We start from the raw sequence: 16585 nt of genomic DNA, 5'->3' as shown, positions 1-16585 counted from the left end.
TGTTAAGTTATGCAAAAAGAAAAGGAAGGAGGTGAAAGCTCAACTAGAGCTTAACCTGGCCACTTCTGTGAAAAATAACAGGAAATGTTTCTATAAATAAAATTATAGCAAAACACCAGACAAACAGAACCTCTACTATTTATTGGATGCAGTAGGAAATACAGTAACTAAAGATAAAGACAAGGTTGAGCTACTTAACACCTTGTTTGCCACAAATTTCAATATTAGGACAGGTTGCCCTCAGGAGTAGTGTTCTCCTGAGCTGGTGGATGGGCACAGGGAGCAGAACAGCCCCCTGGAATCCAGGAGGAAGCAGTTGCTGACCTGGTGAGCCACTCAGATGCCCACAGGTGTGTGGGATCAGATGGGATCCATCCCAGGGGGATGAGGGAGCTGTGGATGAGCTCCCCAAGCTGCTCTCCATCATTTACCATCAGTGCTGGCTCAGCAGGGAGGTCCCAGAGGACTGGAGGTGCCAATGTGAGCCCATCCCCAAGCAGGGCTGGAAGGAGGAGCTGGGGAACTCCAGGCCTGTCAGCCTGACCTGGGTGCCCAGCAAGGTTATGGAACAGATCACCCTGAGTGCCATCCCAGGGCACCCACAGGATGGCCGAAGGATCAGAGACAGCCAGCGTGGATGTAGGGGTGGCAGGTCCTGCCTGACCAACCTAGTCTCCTTTTATGACCAGGTGACCCACCTGTGGATGCAGGAAAGGCTGTGGGTGTTGAGTGCCTGGAATTCAAAGTATTTAAAACCATGAGCCACAGAATTCCCTGGAAAAGCTGCAGCCCATGGCTTGGACATGTTCACCCTTCCCAGGGTAAAGAGCTGGCTGGAGGCTGGGCCCAGAGAGTGGTGGGGATGGTGCTGCACCCACCTGGTGTCCAGGCACTGGTGGTGTCCCCCAGAGATCTGTGTTGGGCCCAGTCCTGTTTAATATTTTCACTGGTGATCTGGCTGAGGGGATCGAGTCCACCATTCACAAACTGCAGATGGCACCAAGGTGGGTGTGAGTGTGGATCTGCTGGAGGGCAGGACAAGAAGACACAGCCTTAAGCTGCACCAGGGGAGGGTTAGGCTGGACAATAGGAAGAGGTTCTTCACAGAAAGGATGAGTGGGCATTGGAATGGGCTGGACAGGGCGGAGGTGGCAGAGTCACTGTCCCTCTCCAGTGGCACTTAGTGGCATGGTCTGTGTGACAAGGCACTATTAGGGCATTGGTTGGACTTGATGATCCCAAAGGTCTTTTCCAGCCTATTTGATTCTGTCATTCTGTGATAATTGGGACACTCTGGGGCCATTGTGACACTGCAGGGCCTCATGGAACTAAGAGGACCATGGTGACACCATGCAGCCCCAGAGAACCAGGGGTCCACTGTGGTGCTGTGGGGCCAAATGGAACCAGGGAGTGCACTGTGACACTCTGGGTCCTCGTGGAACCACAGAGGCCATTGTGACACTGCAGGGCCTCATGTAACCAAGGGGTTTCACCATTTTGACACTGCAAAACCAAGGAGACCATTGGGAGACTCCGGGGCCCAGAGGAGCCGAGGGGCCGTTCTGACACTGCGGGATGTCATAGAATCAAGAGTCCATTGTGATGCTGAAGTGACTTGTGGAACCCCAGAGACCATGGTGACAGTGTGGGACCTCATGTAACCATGGGGCCATTGTGACACTCTGGGGCCCCATGGAACCAAGGGGCCACTGTGAAACTGCAGCACCAACGAGAACATTGTGACACTGTGAAGCCCCATAGAACCGAGGGGTCAATTGTCACATTTTGGGGCCCAGTGGAACCAAGGACACCATTGTTGCTCTGCATGGTCTCATGGAACCAAGGAGACCAGTGTGACAGTGTAGGGCCTGGTGTAACAAGGAGGCCATTGTGACACTGAGGGGCCCCAACGAAACCAAGGACATCTTTGCAGATGACACCAAGCTGGATCTGAGTGTTGATTCTGTGGAAGCATAGGAGGGCTCTGCACAGTGACCTGAACAGGCTGGATCCACGGGATGAATCCAACAAGGTCAGGTTTAAAAAGTCCAAGGGCCGGGTCCTGCACTTTGGCCACAACAACCCCTGCAGTGCTACAGGCTGGGGACAGAGTGGCTGGACAGCAGCCAGGCAGAAAGGGACCTGCAGGGACTGATGAACAGCAGGCTGGGCATGAGGCAGCAGTGTGCCCAGGTGGCCAAGAAGGCCAATGGCTCCTGGCCTGGATCAGGAATGGTGTGGCCAGCAGGAGCAGAGCTGCTGTGCCAGCACTGATCTGCCCCCTGCTCTGCACACAGATATTGCTGCTGCAGCTCCAGGGAAGGCAACAAAAGGGCATCTCTGGAAAAAACTTTGCTGGGAGATCCTTTAGCTCCTTTAAAGCCACCAGGAGTGCAGCCCCTCATTGACACAGTCTCTGGCCACATGGAAGTTGGAGAGAAACAAAATGAGGAATGGCACAAACAGTGACATTTCTCTGTGGACAATATGAAAACTAATACAAAGGAAAAAAGAACAAACCACAACCAAAGCAACAAGAAGTATGAAAGATGTCTTTTAGTACAAGTGATTGGCAGAAATTGGCCAGCAGTTTAATGTTCCTGAAACCATCCAGTGATCAGTCTCCTCACTGCAGCCTTGAGCTCCTGGTTCCTCAGGCTGTAGATGAAGGGGTTCAGGGCTGGAGGCACCACTGAGTACAGAACTGACAGGGCCAGATCCAGGGATGGGGAGGACATGGAGGGGGGCTTCAGATGTGCAAATGCTGCAGTGCTGAGGAACAGAGAGACCACAGCCAGGTGAGGGAGGCAGGTGGAAAAGGCTTTGTGCCGCCCCTGCTCAGAGGGGATCCTCAGCACAACCCTGAAGATCTGCACATAGGAGAAAACAATGAACACAAAAAAGCCAAAACCAAAAAAGACACTAACTGCAATGAGCCCAAATTCCCTGAGATAGGATTTGTAGCAGGAAAGCTTGAGGATCTGGGAAATTTCACAGAAGAACTGGCCCAGGACATTGCCATGGCACAGGGGCAGAGAAAATGTATTAGCTGTGTGCAGCAGTGAATAGAGAAAGGCACTGGCCCAGGCAGCTGCTGCCATGTGGGCACAAGCTCTGCTGCCCAGGAGGGTCCCGTAGTGCAGGGGTTTGCAGATGGACACGTAGCGGTCACAGCACATGATGGTCAGGAGGAAAAGCTCTGCTGAGATGAAGAACAGAAAGAAAAAGAGCTGAGCAGCACATCCTGTGTAGATGTTCCTGGTGTCCCAGAGGGAATTGTGCATGGCTTTGGGGACAGTGGTGCAGATGGAGCCCAGGTCGCTGAGGGCCAGGTTGAGCAGGAAGAAGAACATGGGCGTGTGCAGGTGGTGGCCGCAGGCTACGGCGCTGATGATGAGGCCGTTGCCCAGGAGGGCAGCCAGGGTGATGCCCAGCAAGAGGCAGAAGTGCAGGATCTGCAGCTTCCACGTGTCTGCCAATGCCAGCAGGAGGAAGTGCCTGATGGAGCTGCTGTTGGACATTTGCTGGGGCTGCACTTGGGGACCTGATAATGGAGAAAGGACAGTGACAAGTCAGAAGGGGCTGCTTTGAGCCAAGCCTGGGCCATTCCCCGCAGACTGTCCCTGTAGCTTTGTTCCTGCTCTGGGAAAACCTTCACCCATGTTCCTGCCTGAGCTCCAGTTGTGCTGGCTGAGTGTGCCAGGAGCAGCCAGGCCTGTGCTTGGGGGCTCTCGAGGAGCCATCTCTGCCCCACTGCCCTGGGTTTGTGGCCATGTGGCAGAGGGACAAGGCTGGATGTTCAAGATTTGACAGGGGAATAGCTTCTAAAGCAGACAGGCTTGGTAGCATCTGCATTCACAGTCCTATAAGATATGAATAGCAGAAGGTTTTTTTAGGAATTGTTTTCCTCCCCACACATAATTTCTGGCTCTCTGAGGTCAGAAATCCCCAGCATTCCTGCTGCACTCAGAGTTTGCCACTGAGAGATGGGAGAGGCAAAGGATTTCCTGTGGCTGAGGGAAGGTGAGGGGCTGCATGGGCTTGTTCCCAACTGCCCTGGCTTTGCACCTTTGGCTGCAATCAGAGCACAATCACACTCCTGGATCACCCTGGGATGAACCAGACCCTGCCCAGAGCAGAGGGATCCCTGAATGTCTCACCATCTCTAAAGGTCTCTGGGCAAGGTCTCAGCACCCCCTCGTGCCAACGACATTCTCGGCTCCCTTGGGAAACCCAGCAGTATTTCCTCAGCTCTGGCAGCTCTGCAGTTCCCCATGGGACATTCAGGGAACTCCCAGAGGCTCTGGCACAGATTTGCATCCAGGAGGGCAGCTCAGAGCTTGGAAGGGCACAGCAAGGAGATCCCTGGCTGTGCCCATGGTGGGATCTCAGGGAGGGGGCTCAGCTCATTCCCCTTTCCCATGGACTGCTTTGCCCACAGCCCCACAGGTGCCAGGGAAGCTCGGACACCCCATTCCCATGGACAGCCCTGCCTAGCAGGAATGCCAAGGGCAGTGCCTGACTCAGCTGCTGCAAATGCCAGAGCCTCCCTGAGAGCAGCAGATAACAGTGACAATAGCAGGGCAGGGCAGAACCAAGAGAAGATGTTGTGGTGCTGTGCCTGAGAGGGCAGGACAGAGACAGCCGGGCACTCAGGACAATGTTCCTGTGCCCACCTGTGCCTGGCACCTCCCACACATCAACTGTGCCCTCCTGCCCCCAGCACTGCTCTCTTCAGCCCCCTCTCCTTCCCTGAGCATCTCCCTGGGCCTGGACATTCCCTCCTGAGAGCAGCCTTGTCCCTGCCAGTGCTCACAGAGCCCATCCCAGCCTGTGTGCCCTGGCTGGGCCCTACAGAAACCTGCGTGTGTGCAGGGCCCTGGCTGGGGAGGGCTTTGTGTGCAGCTGGGCAAGGGCAGCTCAGGAGAGCCCTGCTGGGCCCTGCAGAGGTGATGCTGCTGCTGTCCAGGACTGAGGAGTGGCTGAGGGCCCTTTGGGAAGCTCCCAGCAGAGACTGACCACCCAAAGTTACAGTTCTGGAGTCTCTGTAAATGTTCAGACACTCCTTGGATGATCCAGTGTGTCCCTTTCAACTCAAAATGTTCTGTGAATCTGGGATTATAATTCCTATTCTGCTTCTCTCATCACTCTGTTGTCCATAACCCAAAGAGAAAAAAAACCCACTTGCAACAGTGTTAGAACAGCAAAGTAAAAACCACACATTTATTGGAAGCTTCCAGGCGTCCCAGTGGGGATGGGGCACATCCAGGCCCTGATTTACACAATTTATTAAGGTTGATTGATAAAGAAAATTTAACAGGAATATCTAATAGGAGATTCAGTTTCCCTAGTTACACACCCCTGGTACAACCTGTTGGATTAAGTCCAAAGGCTTCATTGCCAAAAATATTTGTTGTGACTGCTCACATTCTGGTCAATTAAAAAAATGCTCCTATAGGTCCTCTTCCTGATAATAAGACTACACAGTATTTCAGGAATATATTTAGACAGTCTAAAATGTCTATTTTTCTAAAATCTAAGAGAAAGATTAGGAAACATACTAATGGTAATTAAGGATTATGGTTATATGAGTATATAATAGTGATTTAACAGAGTTGGTTAAGAGTTTACTAGAGTAAGGATTATAGTTTTATAACTATATAATAGTAATTTACAGAACTATGAATACATTCAAAATGTATAAAAAGCAAAAATCTTTTTGTCATCACCCCAAATTTCCCATCCTTCTCCAAGAAGAAAATTGAAACACTCTCAGGAAAGCTCCTGATCTTTACAGCAATCCCTGGCTTACCTTCTTTGGGAAATGCCCTCTGGAGCTGTGCCCAGGCTGGTCTGGAGCTGGGAGCAGCCCTGCCCCACCCAGCCCCTCTCAGCAGCAGCCCCTGCCCTGCTCAGGGTGGCTCCTTCCCCCCACAGCTTCTCCCCAGCGCTGGGAGCAGCTGCCAGGGCCGGCTGAGAGCTGTCCCTGGCAGGCAGCAGAGTCCCTGCCCCAGCACAGCGCCCTGGGCTGCAGGACCCTGCTCTGCAGGACAGCCCCGGGCACCCCTGGCTGCAGCCCCGGCTGCTCAGCCCTGCAGCAGAGCCGGGCAACAGGAGCCGCCTTGGGCTGTGCCTGGGCTGGGGCAGCAGGGAAAGCCAGCCCTGCCCTAGGGCCACAGCCCTGCCCTGGAGCAGCTCTGAGAGTCCTCCTGAAAAGTCCTAAAAGCTGTGGGATGTGCCAGCTCCAGGAGATCCCTGCAGGAACTGCAGCTTCTCTTTCCACAGCCAGGGAATGACTGTTTCAAACCTAGGATGCTTCCTGCTCTGGTGAGCCCTGAGTGAGCTCTGCTCGGTGCTCCCATCCCAGGCTGAGTTTAACCCCTCTGTGCCCCTGTGCTGTGCCCAGGGTGGCTGCAGGCAGTGCCCCAGCCCTGCTGGGCTGTGCACAGGAGCTGCTTGCTCCTGGCCAGAGCTGTCTCTCTGCAGCGCTGCCCTTGCCAGGAGCTGCCTCTGGGCCAGGAGCCTCTGTGCAGGTTTTTCAAAGGACTTTGCGTTTTGCTTTTGTCTTGGAGTCTCTGAGAGGTTTGTGCAGTTACAGCCTCCAATTATCTGCTGTAATTAGTCCATGGAGAGGCTTTGTCAGTAACAAAACTCAGTGGGGCTCATTAATACTTCAGGGTACTTCAGATTTTTTAAGGTACTTGGTGTTTCCCTTTTGATACAAACTCTGTGAGAGTTTTGTGCAATCATGGCCCCAATTTTCTTCTTTAATGAGTCCCTTGAGAGCTTTGTACTGACACCCAGTAGTGCTCATTAATACTTTGAGATACTCAAGGTTTTTAAGTACTTTGGATTTTCCTTTCTGCACTGAGTCTCTTAGAGGATTTCATGCAATCCTGGCCTCCAATTCTCTTCTCCAAGGAGTCCATGAGGAGCCTGTGTTGGGGATGGACCTCAGAGGGACCCATTCATGCCTCAAGAAACTTTGGGATTTTTGTCCATCTTTGACTCCTGGAAAGGTTTGTGCAATCTCCTCTCAGGCCCTGAGGTTCCAGGGCTCAGCTCCTAATGCACCATGGGGCTCATTATGATCAAGCACTCCTGGCAAACCATGGTTTTGCTTTGATTTCCTCCACTGTAGTGCAGTTCACTAGGAAGTTCTTTTTCTATTGTTACAGAGAAATATTTCAAATAGCTTCTAATAAATCCACATTCCTGTTTTAAGGGTGTATGTTCTCTTTAGAGAAGAAATGATAGCAGCATTCTGTGACTTATAGACCCAGGGGCTTTCCTAAGGAGGTCTGGCCTGCTCTGAGAAGCTGTGTCTTGAGATCTGACCTAGTGTGGAGAGCCTTGCTCCACATTTCCAAACCCCATCCTGTCTCTCCTCACTCACCTGGGGTCAGCTTAGCTTGGAGAACTGGCTGCAGTCAGGCAAAGAGGGGGTTTTCTTTATTTATTTTAGTAATCTGAAACTCCTAATCTCCCTGTTGAAAACAGACACCCTCCTCAAGTTTGTGACAAGTCCAAGCTGCCACCAATACCACTCCAGACCTGCCCTGGGCCAGCTGTGAGGATGTGTGGAGGCCCAGAGCCCTGCCATCAGAGTCTCAATCTCCCAGACATGGAGGACTGGTTCCAGATAAGAGGAATAGGCTTTCAGGTTAGGGTGAGACACTTTCTTCTCCCATAGATCTTTGCAGACATATGATTTATGTCATGTTATGTTACCCCATTGGCCCATTGGCCTAATTACCCTAGTTCAACTCCTATTGCCTACATTTGTTTAGCCCTAGAATGCTCTTCTCTCTCTGTCCTTCCATCGGCCCTAGTTTGCTGTGTTCCTTCACCCTTGTATCCCTATTGGTTGACCTGACCTCTGACCTCTCCTCTGCACCATTTCCCCCCATATCCATTGTGCCCTGACCCTCCGCTTCACCCTCACTACCCCATATAAGGCCCTTTTCCCTCAGCCTACATTCTGTCTTCGTCCCTGGGGCCTGTTCAGCTGTGTAGCCTGTTCCTGTACCAATAAACCCACTTTGCAGGAGATCATATGAAGACCCATCCTGCCTATTCTCTCGGCTTTCTAAGGTAGCAGTGAGCTTTGGGCTCATGAGTGCTGGACACTCCAAGGGCCTCAGTAGTGCCACAACGCTACACCTGGCACCCAAACAGGGACCACCTGATTCATTGAGGTCCCTGGGAGTTTCTCCAGTGGTGATCCTGCCAGTCAGACATCACTGGAAGCTGTACCCCTGTGGGTCAGCCGCAACACTGAAGTTAGACTCGAGTTTTATCAAATCTCACTGAAGAAGAAGTTCACAATCCCTTCAACATCTGTGGGACCAACTTCACTGACAGGCCCACAGGACCACTTTGGCTGAAGATTGTGCCTGTGAGACTGAGAGTGAGTGACTGAGTGGCAGAGAGCTCCCAGGGGTTTGGGCTTTTGATTTTCTGTTCCAGTGGGTGGGAATTCCCTCTTCCATTGGGGGCAACTCTGGGAAATAATCAGTCCCAAGCTGCAAAGGATGTTTTTGTTAAGTTTTGGAGAGTTTTAAATTTAGAGGGGAGTTCATTTTTTGAGGGGAGTTTAAAAGGCATTGTTCATGGTTATTTGAGGAGCTTCGTGATATCTCTGTTGATTCTATCTATCAGTTACCATTTGTGGATGCTGTTGGGAAAAAGCTTTATATTTTACAAACACAAGGGGTTTTAAAAGTTGGGAAATTTTATCTGTTGTTTCATTTAATTTATAGGATCATTTCACAAGTTCATGGTTCCAACCCTTTGTCCTGGTTTATTCAATCCTCCTCCCATGTTCCCGAACCCATGTTCCCTGAGAACAGGACGGGAGATGGAGCCTGGCCTTTGGAACAGACGAGCCATCTGCTTTCTGCCATCTCCCCTCCTTTTCTGTCCTCTCCTCAGGGTGGTAGTGGCCAGTCTACCCTGAGATATTCCCTCGCCCACATTCCTTCACCCTCTAGTCCTAATCCCCCTTCCTATTGAGACAGAGTAAAGATCCATTCTGAATAAGGTGAAGTGTCTAAGAGAGGTGATAAGTCTGTGAGGCCAAAGCTGAAGGAAGAACTCGCATGCCGAGACAGCAAGGAGACAGAGAAAGAAAAACAGAAAAGACCACAAGGTCGATTTGCCCCCGACTTAGAAATTCCTTTGATAAAGAAGAACTGGTGCTAAATGTCACACGGAATGAATATGTATGAACTTATTGTGAAACTGTATGCATATGCATTTGGAAGGGGGATAAAAGAATCACAGAATCACAGAATTTTCAAGACTGGAAGAGACCTATAAGATCATCTAGTCCAGCCGATGTTCTAACTGTTCAACTAGATCATGGCAGCAAGTGCCACATCCAGTCTTTTTTTGAATTCTTCAAGGGATGATGCCTCCACCACCTCACTGGGTAAATTATTCCAGTTTCTGACCACTCTTTCTGTGAAGTATTTCCTTCTTACTTCTAACTTACATCTAGCTTGACGCAACTTGAGACTATGTCCTCTTGTTCTATCCGTTGTCGCCCGGAGAAAGAGGCCGACCCCCAGCTCACTACAGCCACCCTTCAGGAAGTTGTAGAGAGTGATGAGGTCGCCCCTGAGTCTCCTTTTCTCCAGGCTGAACAACCCCAGCTCCCTCAGTCGCTCTTCATATGGCTTGTGTTCCAAGCCCTTTATTAGTTTCGTTGCTCTCCTCTGGACACGCTCAAGTAACTCGACGTCCTTCCTAAAGTGAGGGGCCCAGAACTGGATGCAATACTCCAAGTGAGGCCTCACCAGTGCCGAGTACAGGAGAAGAATGACCTCTCTGTTCCTGCTGGCCACTCCATTTCTGATACTGGCCAGGATGGCATTGGCCCTCTTGGCTACCTGGGCACACTGCTGGCTCATATTCAATCGACTGTCAACCAGCACCCCCAGGTCCCTTTCCACCTGGGCACTATCCAGCCACTCCATCCCCAGCTTGTATCGGTACAGGGGGTTATTGTGGCCGAAGTGCAATACTCGGCACTTGGACTTATTGAAGCTCATCCCGTTTGATTCTGTCCATATGTCCAGCCTTTCTAAGTCTCTCTGAAGAGCCCTACACCCCTCTAGTTGATCTACACTCATTCCCAATTTGGTATCATCAGCGAAACTACTAATAAAAGACTCTAAGCCCTCATCCATATCGTCAATAAAAATATTGAACAAAGCTGGTCCCAACACAGACCCCTGAGGGACACCACTGGTTACTGGTCGCCAGCTAGATGTGACACCATTCACCAGCACTCTCTGGGCCCGGCCATCCAGCCAGTTCTGAACCCAGCAAAGGGTATTCCTATCCAGACCACGGCCAGCTAGCTTGTGTAGGAGTATGCTATGGGATACAGTGTCGAAGGCCTTGCTGAAATCCAGAAAAACAACATCTACAGCCTTCCCTGCATCCACTAGCCGGGTTACCTGGTCATAAAAAGTGATCAGGTTAGTTAGACATGATCTACCCCTCCTAAATCCGTGCTGGCTGGGTCTGATACCCTGGCCATCCTGCAAACCCTAAGTCTTCAGAAGTACGCATGCCTTGTTGGGGGACTTGCGTCCGGCGCGCGTCGTAAATAAACATACCGGGCTTTACAACTTTTATAAAGTTTTTATAAAGCTTTTACAACTTTTATAAAGTTGTGAGGTTTCTTCTTTTCTCCGCAAAACACTATAAATCACAAGATGGCAATAGTCCTGTGAGAGAGACCGCCATTTTAGATACTTTCCCGCCCTCATCCCCATTTCCCGCCTTTGCTCTGGGTGCTTCCCCTGTGATGGGTCCCACCTTGACGTCAAGTTTTGCCCCCATGTTGGGTCCCTCCCCTGTCATGGGAAAGCTCCTCCCCAATGCGGGCTCCACCTCTCCACTTCCAGGCCCCTTCTCCAGTCCAGCCTCTTCCAGTTCCCACATCACCGGAACTGGATGTGGGGCCAACCGCAAAGAAGCCATTTCGGCTACCAAAGGCTTTTAACACCAGGCATTTCCAATCAGCAGAAAGGCCCGCACCTCTGCCAGCAGACCTGCTTCCTCCACAGAGGAAGAGAGCGATAGCTTATCTGAGAGTGAGGATGAGCCTGAGGATTCTTGGCAGAGGATGCGGAGAAAAGCTGCAAAGGAGGGGGACTGGGAGGTGGCATCCAAGATTCAGGTGGCACCTGTGCAGTATAAGCAGAGGCCAAAATTTAAATTGGAATCTATTCCCCACAGAGAAATGAAGGACTTAGTAAAGGCTACAAAGGATTATGGGAGGGCTTCTCCCTATTTTAACAATTTGCTGGTTGTGCCATTTACTGCCCACACAATGATGCTATAAAATTTAAAACAGTGCATGAAATTCATATTGTCACCTGACAAATTTATTTTGTGGAAAGGAGTTTGGATAAATAAAGTTAACGAGTTACCAAAAGGCTATGTTAAGGAAGAAGGGCAACAACACCTCACAATGGACCGCATTACCAGGGAAGGAGACTGTACTAGACTGCAATATCAGGCTGAAGTCCTCCCCCAGTCAATACTGTAAGATCTCAAACATGCTGCATGGTCTACCTCCCTCCAAACATCTGAGGCTTCTGCATCCCACACTGACTTCACTGACTATTGCCAATGCCTGGACAGGAGCTATATCAAGTTTTTAAAGCACCTTATGAAAGCACTGGAAAAACAGGCAAACAATCAAAAGGTCTGGGACTATCTTATTAAAAAATTAGTTTTCTGTAATGCCAGTATTGACTTCAGAAAGGTTCTGCACACGCTCCCCCTTGACTCTGAGCTGACCATCGCTCAGATGATTGATGCTTGCGCCCACCAAGCGGTCTCAGACTGTGACTCCAGCCTAGCCAAGGCCACAGGCCAGGGTGCAATGGAAGCGCTGGTTGCAGTAAACGTGCTTCCCCACAATACAGAATGTAATAAAGGCAGTGAAAACTGTTATAACTGCAGGAAAACTAGACATGTAGCAAAAGACTGTAAATACAAGAATAACAACAGTTCTCATTTCCCACCAAGCCCTCAGTCCTACAGCTATTGCCCAAACTGTTCCTGAAGCCAACAGCACTACGAGCCCTGGGGAAACTCTGAGCAGAGCAGAAAATGACACCAAAGATTTCGTCCCACCCTTCCATCGGTGATAGATGTCCTAGGTTAAAATATAAAGATGTATTCTATTTCCATCCTCAAGAGCAGTTGAAAGCAGGAGGGGCATTGTTTTATTCCTTATCTCCTGGTAATGGGCCCATCAATGCCTTGCCACATGACTCAGAGAGACCTTCCTTTGGGAGCCATTTCTGTTTCATGGACCCACCTTATGACTCATAGAATGATATCAGCCCATTGTGAGATGCTCTGCCCAGAGGGGAGGAGCTAAGCATCCCAACATGGATATTATCTGGGGTTTCAGATAGAACAAGCTGCCTTTTCACTGGATTTCCCAGAGGAACAACTACCTTTTCCACTGGATCTTCAGAGGAAGGCTACACCCTACTACAGGATCACTATTCCAACATAACCAGATCTGCCACTCTAGGAGGACTGCAGCCACCATTCCAATTGGACTGCTACCAACACCCTGACCAACAGGGTGTCCGGTTGTATTCTGACTTTGTCAGTGGTTTCTCTTTTGTCTTATTGCATGCATTTTGTTTTATTATTTTTTTCTTTTCCTAATAAATTGTATTTCTGACTTGGAGTCTCTCACCGGTTTTGCTTTCAAAACAGAACAAATGGAAAAGCCTGAATGGGTTTCCTGAAGAACAAACCCCACTAAGGAACCACCTGCTCCATCCAGGCTGCCTTGAATGGTGTCACCTTTCTACAAGAGACAGGGTGAGCAGAAATGATCTCTGGGAGCAGAATTCTCTGAGTCTTGCAGCTGAATTCTCTGTCCCAGTCCTTTCCCTGGATCTCTATTGCAGATAGAACCTGCTGGTTCCACCCTCACCATTAAGATCTCTCTTGAATGCAAGCAGATGTTCCCAGGTGTATTAAGCAGGATTTTTCCATGTTTCTGCAAAACTTTTGTGTTCCTCATGGAATGAAGGGACCATTTTGGCACTGAGGGAGTGACTTGGAACCAAGGAGCCAATTGTGACCCTGGGGTGCCATGGAACCCAGGGGCCATGGTGACCCAGCGGGGCTGCATGGAGCCAATGGTCCATGGTGACACTGCCCATCCAAGGAGTTCATTTTGATACTGTGGAAGCTCATGGAGCGAGGGAGGCCATTGTGACACTGAAGAATTTCATGACACCAAATATCCATGGTGACACAGCAGGGCATCATGGGAACCAAGGAACTGCTGCTGTCAATAGGGAAACTCATGGAACCAGGGGCCCTTGTGGCACTGCAGAACCCACAGAGCTGCTGGACCTTGTCCCCTGGCCCTGCACAGGTCCTTGGGAGGCACGGCAGGAGCGGCACCCTGGGAGCCTCAGGAATGCCCCTCTGGGATCCATGGCACACACTCCCATGTGCTGGAATTCCAGTTCCCAGCCAGGAAAAGATGTTCCTGGCCTGGAAGGCAAAGCTCTTAAGAAGGGACCTAAAGCCAAGTGGAGCAAGATCTTACAGTGACATTTCACTGCCAGCCTTCCTAACTTCACCCATGGTTGTTGTAGCTCGTGGATTGGGAATGAAATCATGTCAGGGTCTTTGGTGGGTGCTGCCCTGGGTCAAGGGAGACCCTGAGAGAGAAACAGAGCAGGGAAAGAGAGGCAGGAGAGAAAGGAGGACAGAAACACAATCAGCTGAGAAGGTGGCACTCTGAAAAACAAACCAGAACTGATGGAAAATGAATGGGACAGAAATCAATAATTCTGAAAGTTTATTTACTATGAAATAAACACCCAGCCCCACACAATCCTGATTCCACTTGGAGAATTTGGATGCCCCTTCTGCCAATCTCCTTCCAACTCCATCTCACCCTGAAGGCTTTGGAATTAAATAGTCTTGATGTGGGACTGATTTTTTTTTATGTTGAAACAAGCATATTTGAGGTGGGATTGATCCATTTGGGGTAGGATTGTGATATTTTCAGGGGGACTGAGTGGTTTTGAGGTGACAGATCAATCTATATTGAGTTTTGGACTGCAAAGACATGGAGAACACTTCCTGAAACCTCCCAAGAACCCACAAATCTTCCAGAATATGTCCCAAAACCATAAATTCCTGCTCAAGTATCTGTTACGTGATGGAACTTTAGACATCTCTGATCAATTTCCTTCATTTTAGTCCTATTACAGGTGTTTTTAAGTGATAATGACAAATGAAGAGGAAATTCGGGCCAAACCAAAAGGATAACCAGCCAGGTGTCCTCCCAGCACAGATCACTGAATGTGGGTCACCAGGGCTCTGCCCAACGTCGATCCTCCCATGGGGGATGGAGCTGGAGTGGTGCACGAATCTCTTCCAGCAGTTGGGGCACTTGCAGGGCTTCCCTTACCCGTGCATCTGTTGGTGTTTTGTCAACTGAGACCTCATGGAGAAGCTTTTCCCACACTGCAGACACTCGTAGGGCCTCTCCCCAGTGTGGATGCGCCAGTAGGTAATTAGGTGAGACTGGTGCTTGAAGCCCTTCCTGCAGTCAGGGGAGTGGAAGAGCCTCTCCTCAGTGTGAATCCACTGGTGCTTGAGGAGATTGGAGCTGGTCTGAAGCCTCTTCTGACACTCGGGACACCTGTAGGGCCTCTCCCTAGTGTGGATGCATTGGTAGATGATCACCTGCGACCTCCAACTGAAGGTCATCCCACATTCCCCACATCTGTATGGCCTTTCCCCATTGTGGATTCCCTGGTGGTGGAGCAGGCTGGAGCTGCAGCTGAAGCTCTTGCCACATTCCAGACACTCATAAAGGGCCTATCCCCACTGTGGATCCGCTGGTGGGTGATGAGGTGGGAGATTTGCTTGAAGCCCAACCCACACTCAGGGCAGCGGAAGGGCCTCTCCTCTGTGTGAATCCGCTCATGCAGGAGGAGATGGGAGCTGGTCTGAAACCTCTTCTGGCACTCAGAACACTCGTAGGCCCATTCCCTGGAGTGGATCATCTGGCGCTGGATCAGGGTGCTGCTCTACCTGAAGCTCTTCCCTTACTCCAAGCACTTGTAGGGCTTCTCCCCATCATGAAGCTTCTTATGGACTGCCAGCTCTGAGCTCTGGCAGAAGCTCTGCCCACCTTCCTGGCACAGGGTGGGTCTTTCCTCCTCGGTGCACCCTTGCCTGGGTTTGCACCCCTCTTCCTATGGGATCTCTCCAATTTTCCTCCCTGTTGGATTCCTGTGCCATGGAGTCACTCAAAACAGCCTCTTCTACGAGGTTCTGCCCTGGGGGTTTGTCCTCCCTCGTCTCCATCCTCAGCTCCTTCCCTGGAGGAGGAAGGACAAGGAGAGGATGGGATTTGCCTCCTTGCCAGAGGGAAGGGAAGGAGATCCCACCAGTGCATCCCCCGCAGGATGAGATTGGCAGCAGGGTTATCCTGCAGTTGGGGTCCATGCTGAGCTGGGAGATGGAGCAGGAGAGAGGGGGAAAGGGGCACTGACTTCCTCCTCACCTGCCTGAGTATCCCGGGGCATCTTCTTCTTCCTCGCAGCCTCCTCCTCCGTCTGGTGAAGGTTTGGGGATGGGAAGTTCTGTTTTGGGGGGAAAAAAAGGGATGACCACATTGAGTTTTCTACTGGTTTGAAGACTATCCTGGGGGAGAGTCTAAGCCAGAACTACAATTTAAGAAGAAAATTTAGATCAAGGCAATGATACAGAAACACTGCCTTAAACTGACAGAGTCAGGATATAACCTGACACCCTGTTGGTCAGGGTGGTGGCAGCAGTCACATTAAATGGTGGCTTCAGTCCTGTTGGAGTGATGAACATGATTCTGTCAGAGCAGTGATCCTGTAGAAGGGTCTGGTCTTCCTCTGAAGGTCCAGTGGTGGTTATGGAGCTCTTGTCCTCTGGGAATCCAGTAGGCAAGCTGCTCCTGGTGTTGAAAACCTCAGCTTATATCCAGGTAGGAATGCTTGGATCCTCCCTGGGCGGAGCATCCCACAATGGGATGATGGAATTTTATCAGTCCTGCAGTGACACTCAATGGCCCATTCACAGAAGATATCTCCCCTGGAGGGCGTTATCAGGGTTGAGTCATGGAAGAGATAAAGAACACTGCCCCGCCTTTTTATAGCAGTTGATGAAGATGGGGATTGAAAACATGCATTTGGTTACATCTTGCATGGCAACCTGAAAGAGTGGGGTAATCCCTGCTCAGGGGGTGAACACCACCCCCCTTACCCAAACTGGCTCAGGTGTAAAACCCCCACTCTAGGAAGGACACACACACAGGGGACAATGTCACACTTGCCCTGCCCCAGGGGAGGGCTCTGTCCCTGTCACTCCCTTCTCCAGCCGCATTTTCTCTTTCACAGATTGGGGGGCTTTGCCAAATATAAGAATACTTTGTCTCTTTGTCTCTGTGTCCTTTGTGAACACCTACACTGAGCTTTACCTTCCTTTTCATAACCTGAATTTGGCCGAATTTCCACATTTCTTTTATCAGAAT

This window comes from Melospiza melodia, assembly GCF_035770615.1.
Source record: "Melospiza melodia melodia isolate bMelMel2 chromosome 7 unlocalized genomic scaffold, bMelMel2.pri SUPER_7_unloc_2, whole genome shotgun sequence".
NCBI lineage: Eukaryota > Metazoa > Chordata > Aves > Passeriformes > Passerellidae > Melospiza > Melospiza melodia.
This window is presented reverse-complemented; position numbering follows the sequence as displayed.